Source organism: Perna viridis, chromosome 8 (assembly GCF_037379345.1).
Source record: "Perna viridis isolate PV_CMFRI_1.1 ecotype Kerala chromosome 8, ASM3737934v1, whole genome shotgun sequence".
Lineage (NCBI taxonomy): Eukaryota > Metazoa > Mollusca > Bivalvia > Mytilida > Mytilidae > Perna > Perna viridis.
The window spans coordinates 39,368,927-39,378,501 of record NC_142452.1 but is presented as its reverse complement, the minus strand read 5'-3'; the positions used below and the strand labels follow the sequence as shown (position 1 = coordinate 39,378,501).

The following is a 9,575-nucleotide window of genomic DNA, read 5'->3' as shown; positions in this document are numbered from 1 at the left end:
ATTCATATCGAAAATACATGTAGCATATGTTCACCGAAAACAGGCGTATTGATTGGTTTACATTTTCATCTTGTTTTGGTTGTTTTCTGTTTGAATACACCAAACATTTTCTCGTTATAAGTTTGTCTAACTGGCTTTAAGTCCGTTTCAGTTAATAATTTGAGAAGTTGAACAAACCAAAAAAAAAAAAAAAAAATGAAAAGAGAAACTTGAAGTCTTATAAGAACTTATATAAAAAAAAAGAATATATTTTTAAATTCAAAAGTCTATGGAGTCATAAAACTGGCAAGGTTATTGGTGACTGGGGCTGGCATCTTTGTGCTTGTTTTTGAACATATTCATGGAGTTATTTCCCTTTAACATCAGTTCAAACTGATAACTGAAAAACTAAGCTTACCCTAGGTCTTCTACCTTAAGTATGTAGAAAATTAGAACTAAAAGGATTTTAACAAGGAAACCAAAAAATTAACCTTATTCTAGTGAATAATAACTAATTTAATAATTAAAACTATGCAGATTCCATAAAATTTTAAAAATAAACGTGTCTGTATTCTCAGCAAAACTCAACATCGAAATGAGTTGCACTTGTTTAATTAGATAAACTGTAATAATAATATGTGTCCATATTTTAAGAATCAACGGCGTTGGTCATATTGACCTAAATGATATCCGAAACACAGGGTGAACAGATACAAATATACGTTCCTACTGACTAAGTATAAAAAGAGAGGTAACTGCTACCTGTTATGAGTAAATTGAACATAACAGACAGAAAAACATTATTAACGAAATCGTTTGTAAAGAAAATTAATAAATAAAAACAGACAATCAACTGCTAAAACTAATTGGAAATATGTAGCAATTAGCTAACCAGAAAATCTGTTCAACCCAATAAGTGAAAATAAACATCATGAAACAATCTAAGAATCAAAATAGACATTATTATGTTGCAGTTCATCCTTAATCATAGGAGGGATAAGACAGATGCGCATCTAATTAAACAAATACAACTCATTTTGAAAGGTATTGGTATTGAGTTTTGCTGGGATAGGAATATGACAAGTTTTATTATTGAAGTTTATATGATTAAATAAATGCAACTCATTTCGAAAGACATTGGTATTGAGTTTTGCTGGGATAGGAAAATGGACGTATTTATTATAAAAAGAAATAAATTGCTATTTCTGAACTTGTTATAATTAATTATCAAATAAAATGTCGTGATTTTATCATTTTTGACAACAACTGTATGTCGTTCCAGCCAATATTATTGGTTCAGTGCCAGCCGTAAATTTCGTACCTGCTGGTACAACCCTGCAATCATTTAAGCGCCATTCATGAATGGTCAGTTACATCATAATTTTGCATTGTTCCACCAAAGTGATACATAATCAATTTGAGAAGTGTAGTCTTATTTAGCAGGACTATTGGGTAATTATATAGGATTATGAAGTTTTGAACATTGTCCGCTATAATATTCAGTAAGGTGGTATTTGGTCGGAGATATATGTATTTGGTTGAGAAAGCTTCTCTGGTCGCATAATAGAGGGCGTATATAAAACAAACCACATTGTTTTGTTTTATTCTTATGTTTCTCAGTAAATTACCAGAGAGATCATGACTTATATTCACAACTCATACGTTATATCAGAGCTTACCGAAACTACGCAGACTTTTTGTATCGCGCTAAAATTCTAAGAAATAGGCTTCTGGAACAGGGTTATGTTGCTACAAGTCATCACTACAGAAGTTTCATGGTCGTCATCATGAACCCGTGGATCGTTTCGGTGTATCCATCTGCGCCATGAAAACTGATCTTTTCAACGTGTCATAGTTTTCCTTTCCTCTTTTGTCTACCCCGGACTTGACTTTTTTATGAGCAACTCGCTGGGTGTTTCTAGAAAAACGGAGGACGCTTACCATACCGGTGCACCTGGTCTGTGACCCCTTTTTTAGTGGAGTCCGAGTTGCTCATTTGCTTTTGTTACTTTGTATGTATGATTTTAGTTACTCAATGTTCTTTGTTGTGTATGTCTGTTTTCCATGTCTGGTCTTTGTACCTGAATTACATTTTATATAAACAATATGTCGTCTATATCACATGCACAGCTATTTACTGTATTTCTCGACATTGAAAATAATGCTTAAGTGCCATTAGGTTGGAGTTTTTGTCGAATCTTGTAAATGTGAAATTCCGTTTGAATGACAGTAATGTATAGTGTAGGTATAGATAGCAGGAAAGAAAACTTGATCGCACATTATCATTATACAAGTGACAGTTTCATTTAAAATTTGTAACAACGCTTTACCAGTTCCATGCAATACAGTGTTATATTTACAATTACATAAGCCATGCTTTTCGATTTATATAAGTATTTGACGAGAATAGCAGTAATCCCGTGACCTTTGACATTTGATCACTTACGTTTGCGTTTGTTTACATATTGATCAGCAGGTGTAGAATCAAGGGCTGATATATCATATCCAATAAGTGTAAATTACGACTTCTGCAGTCTAATACATGTAACTACTTGAAATTGTATGCGTGTGCTAGCAAAAGTGTTCCGTTGGTCTGTCTGGATATTCCTGAATTTAGACAATCTGCATTCTAGTCAACTATGTACAACCGTATTATTTAACTTTGAAAAAGTTATTTATACCAAACTAAAGAGCAAATAATTTTACCAAAGAAAACAGGATCGGAGAACCGTTTGCGTGGTTTTGAGTGTTTGTAAGTATTAGCTTTTCAAAAAAGCTAGTTGTCTCTTAGCTTTAAAAAAGAATACGCGAATGTCCTTAAATGTTATATTTTTCTTATTTAAAAATTATAAAATTATAAATTTTTAAAAAATAAAAAACATAAAACTTTTAAGGCTGTAATGTTTCAAAATATTTTGGATTTTGATGTACTTTTGCAGGTGGGTAGACTGTTTTCAATGCTATACATTATGGCTTCTTATATTGATTATCTATCTTGTATAGTTTAAGAGCTGCAACTCTATCAAATTTTATGAATTTTGATGAAATTATGCAGGAAGGTAGAGCTTTGAAAGGTCTACATTAATGCTTCTTACATTGGCTATCTATCTTGATGCTGACAGATTCCCAAAGATATATTCCCTCAATTCATTACATCATCCTAGGTTACATACTTTCTTAAAGATTAACTTTGACATAAAACGTAACCAAAGTCAATCATGCATGATCAAACTTTCTTCTATGTTTACGACAAAATCATTCATGCGCGAAAAACCCGCGGAAATAAAACGGGAATACACGATAGATAATGATGTGGATATTAAGTAGCTGTCCGCCTAAGAATCACGCAAAATACAAAAAAAGTGATACATTGGGTATTTTATATTTTTTTTTAATTTCTCGTGACTAATTATGTGGTATAACTGTGGAGATTTTTCATATTTGATCATCACATATGAATCTTAGTTGGTCACACCGCAGTATTGAATGTCAGGGGTATTCCAGTTTTCATAGTGCATTCCTTTACAACATTATTCATCATTTCATCTATGAACATGCAGCATTTATAAAACAATACTTATCTAAACTTATAGAGGAATTTTCACTCTACAAAATATCAAAAAAATAAAATATGTAGCCTGGTCCAGATTTTAAGTTAATCTTCGTTTTAAGTTGGCATAATGTGTACTATGGCTCAAGGAAGATAACTCTTGTTTACCTAACAACTGTTGCCATGTGACTTAAAAACAATGTCAGTTCTATTCTGAATGAATGATAAATCATTTCAATGTTATCATAATTATATTTAGTTAATATTTACAATAATGTATCATTTTAATCATTTCTAAATTATACAATCATTAATTTTGTAATTTTTTTCTAATTCACCTCGAAACTCCTATGTTTACAATTTGACACTTCCTGTTTCCCAGAAAACTGACGCCTGCTAGCCATGCATTTGTATTCATTATGAATTTGTGTCATTTTTACCACTTTTACTCGTTTATAACCATTTGTACTACGATTTCATGCTTTTTTATACGAATATTTTACAATATGGATTTAGAAAAGTTATACTCTTGAGTGACTTGACAAAGACAAAGATATCGAAATGTCAGATCAAATTCGGCGTTGCAGGTTTTCGAACTACAATTCCGAATTATGTAGTTTGTATTCTCGGTACCCTACTGAAAAATGTCTTATCAGAATTTATGATTGCAATAAAAGTATTGTAAATCCTTTAAAAAAATGAACTTGAGTGTTGGAAGTGCAGCAAAGGGATTCAAACTTAAACGAGAAACCATATCAACAGAGGCAGATTTGTTGTGTCTGCGAGTTGGACTCTTTACTACTAACCATGCATTAACTATATGTCCACACCATCTTGCAAAACTTGGTATCGACTTCAGACAAGGGAAGCTATGCAGTCACCCCTCACATAGCGGTAAAGGGAAAACATTCAGGGGATTCTCAGTTTATCACAGTCAATGGCTGTTGCAAGAACATGGATTTGTTTTTCCTGATGGAAGTGGTAATTTTATTACAATTATATTTTCTACAAACTATGAAAAAAATAAATATTTTCATGAACTTGATAATGTTGATTGATGCATTGGTGCTTGTTACTGTTTATGCATCTAGTTGTGCTGTTCAGGACACTGCCAAGTTAAATAAAAATGCAAGTGAAAATATGTACCAAATAAGTTCCCTAAACAAGAAAACAATGACTTTAAAGACAGAACACAAGGTAAGGGGCTATGCAAAGACTTGATAAATGTACAATATCCCATTGCATCATTTGATAATAAAAACTTTGAAAATAGACCAATTTAAATGAACTTCAGATTTTAAATGTGCCTTTCTTTAATACCAATTGATAAAAATTTGAATGGGATATTTTCACATGGAATGTGATAAATGGCACATGCCCTCTCCTGTAATCCTAACCCCTGTCAGGAAAACTGTATAGGGTTATTAAACAACCACGAGGATAACCTGTCATATGTATATTTATGGTACAAATGTACCATAAATATTGTGATATCTGAACAAGGTCATCATAGAAATATTACCTCTCTGACACTAAATGTCAATTTTTTATTTCTTTCTTTGTTTCAAAGGTGCATATTTATTCTGTTAACCAGCCACCTACATGTACCTACCAATAATACATGCAACTTGGTGGAGAAATATAAAAAAAAACTTTTTGCTGTTTATTACAGTTTTCTTAGTATAATACCCTTAGTCTTGAATGGTTATATATAAATACTAGACGAAAATTACAAAATCCTCACTCCAATTTCATAAAGTTTTATTTTTTTACAATAATTCAAGGACATATAAATTATCTATCAAAATAATGTTTCATGGTCAGTTTTGACATTTCGATTTGTGTCTCTCTTCTTTTCCATTCAATTCTATCTATTACAGAGTTATCAGTACCTCTACTTGTGGAAGAAACTGACCAAGTTCACAGTTACAGTTTTCGAGAGCGTCATGAAGTCAGAAATGTCCAATCACATGTAATTATGAGTATAATGTGACTTGTAGCATTTATGTATAAAATTTGATACACCTTACATGTATTTCCTGGACCTTGAAATGTTATTCCTCTTTGGAGATGCTACACTCTAAAAACATAAAACGGTTCTGCCTAAATAATGCATATAGGCTCTCTCAAACAGATGCATTACTGAATAAAGTAAAGTCGATTAAGAAGTATGCAGGTCAAAAGCCTGTATATTCTAATGGTTCATGAGAATCATCTGTTTTTATGACCACTAGGTATATGTAAAACATACATAAAACTGATATGTATTAATAATTTCTATTTCTTACAACTTAGCAAATATTCATATGTGCTGAATTATTTTCACTCTGAAGATAATGACACAGCAATCCTCTGTCTTATGGACACAGACTCACTTTCTTCAAGTATGAATGTAAGTTGCACTTCTGTCTATATTCCTCTATAGATCTAGGACAAAGTAATATTTCACCTAAAACTTTAGAATTATTGAGACTATTTTGTTCAGTCTGACATGAACGTAAACTTTAATACAGAGATCTTCATTGAGTTTCTTATTTTTAACAAAATCAAAATCTGTTTATAGTTCATAGCTCTTATCTGAAAATTTTGTTAAATTATTCATAAAAAAAATCAAATTGATGTTAAACTGTAAAAGGCCTGATTGTTTATTTTTTCAAAATATAAATATATACAACTTTATTTTATTTTCAAAGGTTGCCCCTGTCTCATATTAAATACCTTACATTTAGATCCTATATCAATCTAATGTGTAAATTACCTAAAAGACACTGTTTATCTAAGCATCAAGGCATACTAGGCAGGACACACTACCTGCTTTTCATGCATTAATTTTTGAATAAAGATAATTCTTTAATCATTAGGTCACATTTTACCCTTTAAGTTCATCTAATACTTATGACGTCTTCAGTACTGGTCCAAAGATGCATGATGCATTTCATTTTTAATTGTAACTCATGTTTTTATATTCCTAAAATACTCCTTGAAAACTTTAATAGCACAAAATTTAAGTCAACCAAGTTTGGACTGATAATGTAACATCAATTTATTTTTCTCATTGGTGTCTAAAATACAAGTAAACTCAACACCATAAAAACTTACATCAGATATCTTCAATTTCAAGTGATTTTATTGACTGAAATTTGAATTGTGGAAGGATTTAAGGAAAACCTCAATTTGATATTCTTATTGAAAATGGATCGAGGATTGATTCTTGAAATTAATAATTTTGGAGGACAATTTTTCTCAAACTTTTAAAACTGAACATCAGAGTTTATATTCTTGCAATGGCTGACAACCTGATGAAATATAAAAATACTAAAAATATGCCAAAATTACTTTTGTAGTTTCAAGAAATAAACTTCAAATGAATTCAGAAGTTCTCAGTATGTCATGCACTCACACTATTTTGTTTATATTGTGGTCAAAATTGTTACATGTTTCTTTCAACTTCTATCTAGCATCAAAGATATGTACTTTACTTTCAGGTCTTTATATCAGAAGGTATGCTTTTAGCGAATCACAGGATGAGAAGTCATATTGTGACGCAAAGATTGCCCATATGAGGAGAAAATTCCGGCAGTTTGTGTCAGCTGGAAATGATGTGAAGACAGCCAGTGAGACAAAGACAGCCTTAGATTCACTTGGGGGAGTAGCAAGATGCCAGATTGCCTCCATTGATATAAGTGATGAAGAATCTAATAGATCAAAGAGCACATAGAAAGGAATTCTCAAAATCTCAAACATAGAACTGAGGTATGGATTTTATGGATTATGTAGTACTGTTGTCCTGTATTTGTTTCTGTGCATTTACGTAGCCCCACTTACCATCTACAGATATGCGGTTTTAGTGTAGCGTGCTTACTTTAAGTTTGAGAAGTCATGGAATCATTCCCAAACCAAGTCAAATCTAAGACATTAAAATTATTTGTCACCAATGGAAATTAAATCTTAAGCCTTACCATGCTGGAACCGTATATATATGGTCATGGGCTGTCTTTTTGATGTTTGGATTCTGGCAAGTTTATTTTTAGCTTTGGAAATCAACTTTTGATTTCATATGCAAGCAGAGTGAATGTGATTTAAAATGAGGCTATATCAAACAGTTTTTGTAGCAAATAAAGGAACTTGACAGCAGAACAAGAGGTCTGAGTTAAGAAGGCCACAACAAATTATGATTTTTTAGGGGTAGGGATCAATTTGCGGCCTCTAACAGCAGCAGAATGGATCCATTGTGCTTCATTTCACTTGGTTTCTACAGAATAATGATGTCTCTCACCACTCCCATGATGTCAACCCCATATACTAACTACTTCCAATTTTGAATCAATCTGAAGCCAAAAATTGCAAAAAATCCTAATATCTTCTCATGAATGACTTTTCTGGGGCCCTTCCTATTAGGACTGTAATGAACAATCTGTGCTTAAATTATCATTAGAGGGAACAAGCTTTTGAAAAATTGCGCTTTGGACACTGCCTTACCCCTGGTTAGCGCCACATCCGGTGAAAATGACAAAAAGCAGCAAAATGACCATTTTCAGGCAACAGACCTATTTTGCCATGCATGCCCATACACCCTCTCATCACTTCATCACCTCATACACCCCACCCTGTGATTACCTACGTTTAACCCATATAAAACAATAAGCGTCAGCACTATGATGCAACTAATTTGCATATAATTTGCATAAGTTTGCAAAATATAGAAATCTATACATTTGTTCAAACAATTCAGCATAGTGAGTGTTAATTGATTCGTTTTAAAACCAATACTGGTGCACTGACATTGATGTAATGTGCCCCATGTTATGACGTTTTCAATTTTTAATTCATGATTGTAAACAGAATGAGCTTACTAGAATGCACAAATTATTGTCTTCAGCTGCAATATATTACTTGTACTTATAATTTGTAAAGTAACCTAAATATCTTTTATGGTTTTAAGGGATAACCAAATTATATCATAGAAATCTTTTGAGATTGGAAAAGGAAAAAAACACACTGAAGGAGAATTAAAGATAGTCTGTCCATCACCTCCATCATCTTTTAGACTCATAGTTCATAGAACATTCACTTTGCCATAAAAAAAAAGATGGAATAAATACAATAAAGCAAAGAGTTGACTTAAATGAAGAGATTGGTGAAATACAAAATCCCAAGACAACATCTAAGCAAGAAACAACAAGTGTTAACAGGATATTTTCATGCATAGAACCTAGTTGTTCGATAGTTTTTAAATCCTTCTCGAATTTAGAATCTCACTTACTTGTTGGCAAACACAGAATAGAAAAAAAAACAGGCAATCTTCTTTTGACAATGTAAAATTAAATGGAAAGATTATTGTTTAAACATAGTTGAACATTCTGTTTTATCCAAGAATATACAATTGGACCATGGCACTTTATCAGCAGAAAAGGGTTGGCACTTAAAAAAGAAAGGAAAAGCACACGCTTTGACGAAAGGACAAAAGATTACCTGAGAGGAATTTTTGCAGGAGGGGAAGGTATTGGAAGAAAAGCCAATCCAGCTGACATTGCTAGAAATATAAGAGTGTGTAGGGATGAATCAGAACAAAAAATGTTTTCTCCCTGTCAGTACCTGTTGCCAAGTCAAATTGCGTCATTTTTTTCAACACTCTCATTTCAGTTTCGTCATCCAAAACCAACAGAGGAAGATGACCTAGAATCTGCTATTCAAGTGATAGATGTCATCGAAGCAATGCAAACTGTAAACTCTGATTAACAATTTTCATAAATGTTACTTTTGATTTACTTAATTTGATTCATACAACCACTTGATTAATGGAAGCAATATAAGAAAAATCTTGTCTGTCCATCCATTCATTGGAATTTCTCTGCCTTATCTTGTCTCTCAATTGAAGGATTTAGGACATGGCTTTATATAGATAAAGAATATGTTACACGTGGTTGTGGTTATTGTTCTTTGTAAATTTTCTTGTTTATTGGACTTTGATATATATGGAATGATATAGAAAGTGTATTCATAAAAAATATATGCTCTGAATGGAATGAAGGATGTAAAAGTCGGC

General features: G+C 32.1%; 1 pseudogene; it reads left to right on the top strand.

Moving 5' to 3' along the window:
* The first annotated feature begins 3,874 nt into the window (after positions 1 to 3,874).
* On the top strand, positions 3,875 to 9,268 carry LOC148610449 (uncharacterized; annotated as a pseudogene).
* The last annotated feature ends 307 nt before the right edge of the window (positions 9,269 to 9,575 follow it).